Source organism: Chinchilla lanigera, unplaced genomic scaffold (assembly GCF_000276665.1).
Source record: "Chinchilla lanigera isolate Chin_1 unplaced genomic scaffold, ChiLan1.0 scaffold00078, whole genome shotgun sequence".
Taxonomy (NCBI): domain Eukaryota; kingdom Metazoa; phylum Chordata; class Mammalia; order Rodentia; family Chinchillidae; genus Chinchilla; species Chinchilla lanigera.
In genome coordinates, this window is record NW_004955479.1 from 235011 (window position 1) to 246165 (window position 11155).

The following is an 11155-nucleotide window of genomic DNA, read 5'->3' on the forward strand; positions in this document are numbered from 1 at the left end:
CATCTGATGCAGCAGCGAGGAGCCAGCAGTTGAATTCTGGAGAAACCAACCAGCAGAAGTACAATCCCAGGCCACACATTCAGAGAAAAAGATCAGCTCCATAACTAACACATTTCTGGGATGAAATGAAGATATTGTCATAGAACTGTAAGAACCAGAGGTATTTTACTACTTTCATTCTCTCTTGTTTGTCTGATTGGATGTCATCTTGTTTTCTTCTGTATTTGATAGTTATTTTTGTATTGAGTTTTTAACTTTTTTCTTTTTCGATTTTTTTCTCATGTCATTTTGCTTTCTTTCTCTTTCCTTTGGTTCATTTTTACTCCCTTTTTGCTTTCTTTTTTCAGTGTTTATGTTTCTTAAGTTTTTTAGCATTCTCTTCTATAAACTCACTTTTTTTCTCTCAACTACTTCTTGAATTTAAACTTTCAAGTAAGTAAACATTGCCCCTACCCTTTCTAACTACTCCTTTGTATTCTATTTTATTCTTTCCACCCTGTGTCCTTCAGTTACCCAAAACTTGGGTGATCATCCTTTAATTTCCAGCACTGACTCTACTATATTTGACCTCACTCATCACTTTAGCCTGTCCTCTAGCAATCTTAACCTCCCTGCTCCTGACAGAATGGTAAAGTCACTTGAATAAGGGAAAAATTACTGTATACAAATATATGTTTGATTTTGTTATATAATTTTAGAGTTTACTCCCATGGTCAGACGTAACAGGTTAATGGTTATCATAGATTATTAGTCTTTCATCTGCACTTAAAACTATTGTTACTACTAACTGCACTACTTTACGAGAATACCATACATGTTATGAAAAATTTTTCTCCCTTGTATGATGACACTGTAACTGTAGCACAACCCAGAACCAAAGGATTGTGAGCTGATCTAAATAGTAATTATTCATCCTTTCCAAACTGGGAAGCTAGGGCCTTGGGATAGCTATAAGAAACCATGTATATCTAGAAGACATCCCTGAAGAAAAGACATCCTCTGGGGAAACCTGAATACTAGCAATACAGCTATATATCATAAGAAACTGGCACTTATCAACATAAAAAGCAAAATATAAAACAGAAAATGGAAAATGACAATACACAGTATCAAAATGCAACCCTAGAACCCCAGCCTACCCAGAAGCAGACCAGCACTCAAAGAGATAGATGAAATTGTAAATCAAACACCAAAACTTTCTGAAATGATAATAGCAGAAGTGAGAAAACAAGTGCAAAAGGCTATGGGAACAATAATCTCTCAGGTACAGAAAGAAATGAAGCTTAAAATCAAAGATAGTAGAGAAGACACAGAAAAAGAATTGATGAACTTAGAAAAATGATGGAAACACATAATTCCCAGCATAGGAAACAAATGGAATTCGCAAAATAGATCCAAGTAGAAATCCAAGAGATTAAAACCTCCACTGAATATATATGCACCTGACTGAATGGAGGACAAGATAAGATTTCAGATCTTGAAGACAGAATTACAGACTGCGATAATGAAGAAAAGATATCTTAAAATTAGCAAGAGGCCATGAAAAATCAATCCAAGAGCTACAAGATGAACTAATGAAAAATAACATAAGATCGATTGGGGTCAATGAGAAAGGTGAAGACAACACAAATGACACAAAAATCTCTTCACAGAAATAATGGCAGAGAACTTCTCCAATGTGGATGAAGAACTTGACATACAAATAAATAAAGTATTTAGAACTCCAAACATTTCTGACCAAAATAAAACTACACCAAAATATATAATAATCAAGATTCCAGAAATTCAGCACAAGATCAAAATACCAAAAGCTGTTAGAGAAAAGAAACTGATTACCTATAAATGAAAGCCCATCAGAATCATGGTGGATTTCTCCACACAAACCATCAAGTCAAGAAGAGCTTGGAGTGAAGTATTTAAAGTCCTGAAAGAGAACAACTTTCACCCAAGATTGATGTACCCTATAAAACTATCTTCCAAAATTAATGGAGAAATAAGATACTTCCATGACAAAGAACAAATGAAGAGATTTATGGACATCACACTAATAACACAAAAAGTTCTAAAAGATATTCTAGAGAGATAAAAATGACCACAATCCCAAGAACAAGAAAATGAAGAAACCACCAGGCAGGGAAAGCAATTAAATGGAGAGGAAAAGCAGGGAACCAACAGCAGGAAAATACCATGACAAAGAGAAGCCAACACATATCAATTATAGCCACCAATGTAAATGGACTAAACTCAACAATCATAAGAAGCAGATTGACAGAGTGGATCAAGAAACAAGATCCAAAAGTATGTTGTGTACAAGAAATACATTTAATGCAAAAAGAAATTCATAGATTGAAAATCAAGGGATGGATAACAATCCTCCATTCAACAGGAACACAGAAAAAAGCAAAAGTAGCTATTCTTTTTGCAGACAATGTTAACTTCAAACCAAGAATGATCCAAAGGGATAAAGAAGGTCACTACTTACTTGTTAGGGTGAAGCTTTGAGAGGAAGAGATAACAATCATAAATATATATGCACCAAATATGAAAGTACACAATTATATAATTATTAATAAACATAAAAAATCAAATAAGTAATAGCACAATTGTAACAGGAGACATCAATACCCCATTGTCACAAAGAGATAAATCAACTAGACAAAAATCAGCAAAGATAAAAGAACTGAACCAAACTTGTAAACGAATGGACTTAGTAGATGGTTTTACACTGTTCTACCCAACATCATCAGACTACACTTTATTTCAGCTGCACATGGAATATTCTCTAAAATAAACCATATACTAGCCCACAGGACATATCTAAGTAAATGCAAAGGAATTGAAATTTTTTCATGCATAATATCTGAGCATAGTGCAATGAAATTAGAAATTAATGGCAAAAGAAAACAAAAAACTCCATAAACTTATTTATATGAAGTAATACCCTCCTAAACATCCAAGATGTCACAGAAAGGAATAAATTAAACAACATCTATAACTAAATGAGAATTCCGGCACAATATGCCAGAAACTAAGGGATGCAATGAAAGCAGTCCTCAGAGAAAAATTTATAGGTGAGTTCTCATATCAGGAAAACAGAAATAGCAAAAATAAACAATTTAATATTACAACTGAAGCTTCTAGGAAAATATCAGCAAGACAAACCGAAAGCTCATAGAAGGGAGGAAATGCTAAAATCAGAGCAGAAATTGACACAATGGAAACCAAGAAAACAATGCAAAATATTAATGAATTGAAGAGTTAGTTCTTTGAGAAAATCAATGAAATTCATAAATCCTTAGCTGACATTATCAAAAATGGAAAGAAAAAGTCAAACTCATGCCTTAAGAGTAAAGTCCTTACAGATCCTGAGGAATTTCAGATCATCAAAAAATCACTTTGAACATCTTTACTCTCAGAGGATGGAAAACACAGAAAAAATGGACAAATTCCTAGACACCTATTCATTGCCAAAGCTGAATCAAGACTATAGAAAAATTCTGAATAGCCCAATATCAGTTAGTGAGATTGAAAATATAATTAAAACTTACCAACAAATAAAAGTGCAGGTCTTGCTGGATTCACTGTTGAATTCAACAAATAATTTAGAGAAGATCTAATGCTAATAATCTCCAAACAATTTAATGAAATTGAAAGGGAAGGAATAGACCCTTCCTCTTTCCTGGAGGCAAATATTATCCTGATACCAAAACCAGAGAAATATACATCCAAAAAGAGGACTACAGGTCAATATCCTTTATGAATATAGATGGAAAAATCCTCAATAAGATACTAACAAACAGAGTTCCAGAAATCATCAAGAAGATTATACACCATGTCCAGGTTGGATTTATTGCAGGCATGCAGGGATGGTTCAACATACACAAATCAATGTAATAAACCATGTCAACAGAGCGAGAGACAAAAATCACATGAACACCTGAATAGTTGCAGAAAAAGCTTTTGATAAATTCCATTACTCATTACTTTATCAAAAGTCCATTACTCATTCCTAATAAAAACCCTACAGAAAATTGGAATAGATGGTCTTTATCTCAATCTGATAAAAGTCATCTATAACAAATCAATAGCCAACATCATACTAAATGGACAAAAACTGAAAGGTTTACTTTAAAATCAACAAGATAAGGATGTCCACTATCACCATTTCTTTTCAACATAGTTCTGGAAACATTAGGTAGAGCAATTAGACAAGAAAGAGAAATAAATGGAATAAGGATAGGGAAGAAAGAAGTTAAATTATCATTATGCCAAGATGATATGGTATTCTATGTAGAAGACCCCCAAAACTCTGCTAAAAGCCTCCTAGAGTTAATAATCAAATTCAGACACATGGCTGGATACAGTCAAGACTCAAAGAATTAGTATTCTAACTTTTTGAGAGTGAAATTAGGGAATCCACACCCTTCACAATAACATTCAAAAAAATGAAACACTGAAGAACTGAAAATTATGGTATTCTGAAAAAGTAGACAAAGAGGATATCAGAAAATAGGAAGATATCCCTTCTTCATGGATAGGAAGAACCAATGTAGTGAAAATGGCCATACTTGAGGAATGATAAGGGTGAAGTCATACAGATTTAATGTGATACCAATCAAAATACCATTAGTATACCACACAGAAGTACAGAAAATACTACTAAAATTCATCTGGAAACAGAAGAGACCTAGAATAACAAAGGCAATCCTGCATGACAAAGACAAATCAGGAGGCAGCAGAATCCCTCACTTAAATTATGCAACAAAGCTACTGTGATAAAATCAGCATGGTACTGGCAAAAAAATAGTCAGGAAGAGCAGATTAGAAGATGTGGAGATAACTATAACCACAGTCAGCCACCTTATCTTTAACAAAGGGGTCAAACATATTCAGTGGAAGAAAGATAGCCTCTTTAATAAATGGTGCTGGGAAAACTGGCTATCTACATTCTGAAGACTAAAACCAGACCCATGCCTATCACCATGAACTAAAATCAAAGTGGATCAAATATTTAAATATTAAAATAGAAACACTAAATCTACTGAAAGAGAAAGTAGGTTGAAATTTTGAAGACATAGGTGTAGGCACAGTTTTCATAAATAAAACCTAAACTGCACAGGGAACATTTCAAAGAATCAACAACCAAGATCTCACCCTACTAAAAAGCTTTTGTGCTTCAAAATAAATCACAATAAAGTGAAAAGACAACCAATAGAGTGGGAAAATATTTTAGTTAGCTTTCCCTCAGACAAAGGACTACTATCTAGAACATACACAGAATTAAAAAAATAAATAAAATAAGACTCCCCAAACTGAAAGAACAAATTATAAATGGGCATAGGAAAATTACAAATTATAAATTGGGACAGGAAAGCAATGTGGGAGCAGATGCATCTCTGAGCACCACTGCGTTGGTGGGTGAGGCCTGTGTGGACAGCTGACCCTGTTCTGTTGGGAGGGAGAAGCAATGTGGGAGTGATAGACCTCTGTTTGTGGGTGAGGCCTGTACAGATTCCCTGCCCTGCTTCTTTGGGACAGGGATGCAACAGGGGAGAAGCCCAGGCTTCCTGTACCTCTCAGTTGGAAGGTGAGGCCTTCCCTCCCTCAATCAGCCACTTGAGGAACCTGGAGCAGTGACCCCAGACTGGCCACCACTGGGGTCATGGCTGAGGCCCACACATTTTCCAGTCATGATCTGGAGACCCTGGTACTGAAGGCCAGCATTCCCCCACCATTGTACTTGTGATCTGAGCCATGCACAACACAAATTGCCTAGGGTTCCTGGGCCCAGTGGTCCACTGTCCTCTACCATTTAGAATAAGTGTGATATCCGGGTAAACTAAGGTCCAAAGAGACCTTCAGTGAGTTGCCTGGGTAGCGTTTGGCTCAGCACTATCCACATGACATCCAAAAGGACAAGACGTAGGAGGAAATGCAATCTCAGAACTGAACTCCAACTGGAACAAGTCCAGGATACGCTGACATAGAAGAAATTGGAAGTCACATACCAGAAATCTCTGAAATGACCACAGGTGAAGGAAAGGAACAACTCCAACAGGCCATAGAAGAAATCAGATCAGAAATACCCAGGCAAAGAAAGAAATGACATCAACAATGAAAGTACTGCTCAGCACACCGAAAGAAGACATATACAAAAAATAGATGAGCATAGGAAAACAATGGAAACATTAAATAAACAATACAGGTCAGAACTATAATGCATGAAACAGATTCAAAGAGATATCCAAGAAATCGAAGCTTCCACTGAAAGCTGGCAAAACTGTTTGAATGAGGCTTAAGATAGAATCTCAAATACTGAAGACAGTATGGCAGCTAAGGATCATGAAAGGAAGGATATCTTAAAATGAACAAGGATCTAGAACAATCAAGCCAACAGCTGCAAGAGGAGGCAAAGAGAAATAGTGTAAGACTAATAGGAGTCAATGAAACAGCAGGAGGCAACACAAAGGACATAAAAAGAATATTTGCAGAAATAATAGCAGAAAACTTCCCAAGTATGAAAAAAGATTCTGAAGTACAGGTAAATGAGACATATACAACCCAAACTAGCCACAACCAAAATAAAACCACACCCAGACATATGACAATCAATATCCGAATATCCAGCAAAAAAACAAACAAACAAAAAAAAAACAAAACAGAATATTAAAAGCAGCTAGAGAAAAGAAATAGATTGCTTACAAAGAAAAGCCCATCAGAATCATGGCAGATTTCTCAGCGGAAATCATTCAACTGAGAAGAGCTTGGAGAGAAGTATTACAGGTCTCACAGGTCCTGAGACAAAACAATGTCCAACCAATACTGATGTACCCTGCCAAACTGTCCTTCAAATACAATGGAAAAATAAAATATTTCCACGACAAAGAACAACTGAGGAACTTCATGAGTGCCAAACTATCATTGCAAAGAGTACAAAAGGTATTCTAGGCAAAGAAAAAAAATGATCACAATTTCAGGAATAGAGAGAAACTTTTAAGCAGAGCAAGCAAGTAAACAGGTAGAAAAAGTAGGAAACCAACAGCAGGTAAATAACATGACAATGATAAATCAACATATATTGTTTACCATAAATGTAAATGGCTTCAAATCATCAGAAAAAGAAACAAACTGGCAGAGTAAATTAAGAAACAAAATCCAACAATATGCTGTACTCAGGAAATGCATTTTACTCACATGGAAATGTATAGACCAAAAGTCAAAGGATGGAAAATAATCCTCCATGCAAAAGAAACCCAGAAAAAAGTAGGTGTAGCTATTATGTTTGCAGACAGTTTAAACTTCAAACTAGAACAACTGAAAGAAATAAAGAAGATCACTACACATTTGTTAGGAGAAAAGGGCAAGAGGATAAGATAACAAACATAAACATGTATGCATCAAATATTGGAGCACAAAACTGTAGAAGACAAATCTTAACAGACATGAAAACCCAAATAATTAAGAGTACTATTTTAATAAGGGACCTGAACACCCCTTTGACACAAAGAGATAGGTCAACTGGACAATCAGCAAAGAAATAACAGATCTAAACCAAATCTGTTAACAAATGGCCTTAGTAGATGTACACAGAGTGCTCCACCCAACGACATCAGAATACATATTTTTCTCAGCTGCACATGGGACTTTCTTTAAAATAGATCACATTCTAGACCATAGAACATACCGACCTAAATGCAAAAGAATTGAAATTATTCCATGCATATTCTCTGACCACAGTGCAATGAAATTGGAAATTAATGACAAAAGGAACTCCAAAACCTCCATAAACACTTGGAAATTAAACAAAAACTTCCTGAACAACCAATAGGTCACAGAAGAAATTAAAGAGGAAGTTAAGAAATACCTACAAACAAATGAAAATGAAAATAAAACTCATCGGAATCTGTGGAATGCAATGAAAGCACTCCTCAGGAGAAAATTTATAGCAGTGAACTCACACATAAGGAAATCACAAAGAGAACAAATAAATAGCATAATGCTGCATCTTAAACTTTTAGAAAAAGAACAGGTCAAGCTCAAAGCCCAAAGTAGGGAGGAGATTATACAGATTAGGGCAGAAATTAATACAATTGAGAGAAAGAAAATCCTACAAAAAGTAAATGAATCAAGGAGTTGATTCTTTGACAAAATAAACAAAATTGATAAACCCCTAGACAACCTTATCAAAAAAAGAAAGAAAAGAATTGAGATTGATGCAATAAGGAATGAAAAGGATGAAATTACTACAGATTCCACCGAAATTCAGAAAATCATTAAAACCTACTTTGAAAACCTTTACTCCCATAGGATAGAAAACTCAAAAGAAATGTACAGATTCCTAGATATGTACAAATTGCCAAGGTTGAGTCAAAAAGATATTAAAATGTTGAATGACCCACTATCAATTAATGAGATTGAAAACAAGATTAAAACCTTACTAACAAAGAAAAGCCCAGGCCCTGATGGATTCACAGCAAAATTTTACAAGAAATTCGGAGAAGATTTAATACCAACTCTCCTCAAACTCTTCAATGAAATTGAAATGGAAGCAATTTTCTCTAACTTATTTCTGAATGCAAGTATTATACTAATACCAAAAACAGAGAAAGAGCCAACCAAGAAAGAGAACTATAGACCAATCTCCATAATGAATATAGATGCAAAGATACTCAGTAGAATACTAGCAAATAGAATACAACAAATTATGAAATAGGCATACACCACAACCAAGTTGAATTCATTCCAGAATGCAGGGATGGTACAATATTTCTAAATCAATGAATGGTATACATCGTATCAATAGAGCTAAAGACAAAAACCACATGATAATCTCAATAGATGCAGAAAAAGCTTTCGATAAAGTCCAGCATGGATTCATTATAAAAACTCAAGAGAAAATAGGAATAGATGATCTTTACCTCAACCTGATCAAAGCCATCTATGACAAACCAACAGCCAACATCATACTAAATGGACAAAAAATGAAAGCTTTTACTTTAAAATCAGGAACTGGACAAGGATGTTGACTGTTACCACTCCTATTCACATAGTTGTAGACGCGTTAGCCAGAAAAATTAGACAAGAGAGAGAAATAAAAGGAATAAGGACAGGAAAGGAAGAAATAAAATTATTATTTGCTGATGATATAATACTTTACAGAGAAGACCCCAAAAACTCCACAAGAAGACTCCTTGAATTAATCTACAAATTCAGCAGTGTAGCTGGATAAAAAGTCAACATTAAAAATCAATAATATTCTTATACACAAACAACAAACAGACTGAGAGAAATTAAGGAAACCATACCTTTCACGATAGCATCCAAAAAACTGAAATATTTAGGAATCAATCTAACAAAAGAAGTAAAAGACCTATTCAATGAAAACTGTATTACTCTGAAGAAATAAATCAAAGAAAATTTCAATAAATGGAAAAATGTTCCTTTCTCATGGATAGGAAGAACCAACATTGTGAAAATGACCATACTACCAAAATTGTTGTACAGATTCAATGCAATTCCCATTAAAATACTCACAGATTAGCATACTCACAGATCTAGACAAGATATTCCTTAAATTTATGTGGATCCAGAAGTGACCCAGAATAGCAAAAGCAATCCTGGGCAACTAGGACAAGTCAGGTGAAATCACAATTTTTGTACTACAAAGCTACTGTAATAAAATCAACATGGTACAGGCTAAAAAACAGACCAGAGTATGAATGGAACAGACTGGAAGACACAGACACAACCACACTCAGTCCTGTGATCTTTGATCATTCCAAGAATATATATATTTAATTCATGAGCTTCATAGGCCCTTTAAGAAGAAAAAAAACTATCTTCAACAATTAAAATGAGGAAATCAGAACTCAGCAAAGATCCCCACTGGTAGAACCCAGGTGACTGGCCTATCCACCTAGAACAGTAGGACCAGGTCACCCGGGGGAATGCTAGCCATGCAGTAAGACCTAAGGTGCACACAACGGAGAAGCAGGACTAGCAGGATGGAAAAGTCTGAAATACATTGGTAAGTCAGGTGAACCAGAAATGTGCTTAGGAAAAAAGACACACAGAATAGAAGTAGGCAGTTGGGTCCACCTCTATTTTTTAAATTTAATTTAATTACACTTATTATTGTTTTTAATCTTACTTTCATTTAATTTAATTTTTTTCTTTTCTTTTTTTCCTTGTTCTTTCTCTCTTTTCTAAATGGCTGGGAAAAAACAAGCCACAGAAAATTAGTCCCATCCCCCCAAACTGGAGATCAAGTTCAGATAATCCCTTGCTTTCTTCTTCATTCTTTCTTTTTTAATTTCTTCTCTAATTTTCTAAAGCTTGTATGATGCTCCTTTGTCCTCCGGCCTTGCCTCTACTTCTTTTCCAGTTACCTTAGTTTTACATACTATCCTTCCTAAACTTCCCCACCACAGAGTTAAACCACTCTACAAGGGGAAACACTTTGCATATACGCTCCTAATTTATGATCAGTTCTGTTATATAACTATTGATTTTGCTACTATGGTATAAGGTAGAAAATTAATAGTTACCACGGTTAGTCAACTTCTAAATATTGTTTGATGCTATTTATATTGCTAATTATACTAGTACACCTCGGAAATCATATCTGTCATAATCAGTTGTTCTCAATTCCATAACACTTCTAGGAAGCTCTGAAGTAATAACCTTACCACAGACCAACACTAAAGGACTAGTGACTGAGCCAAATAGATACTAAATAGAATGGCCACATAGAATCTTTGGACAGACAGAATAATAATCCCTTACACACAGAAGACATCTCTGAAGAACAGACTTTTCTTGGAGAGGCCTTAATACCAGTGAAATTGCACCTACTAAACCCACTCACAAGGATCATTACAGAAAATAAAATAAAGAGTTCTTGAATAGAAAATGAGAAGACATAAAAGCAAAATGCAATCTCAAACCTCCAGTTCACACACAACAAGTCCAGTAGGCATCAACATAAAGGAAAATGTAAGATTCACATAGGAAATTTCTGAAATAATAGAAGCTAAAGTAAAGAAACAAATCCTTGAGACAATAAAGGAAATCATAACAGAAATAGTCTCTCAGGCAAAAAAAAAAAAAAAAAAAAAAAAATGCAATCACAACGAAGAAATTGTTCAATGGAACA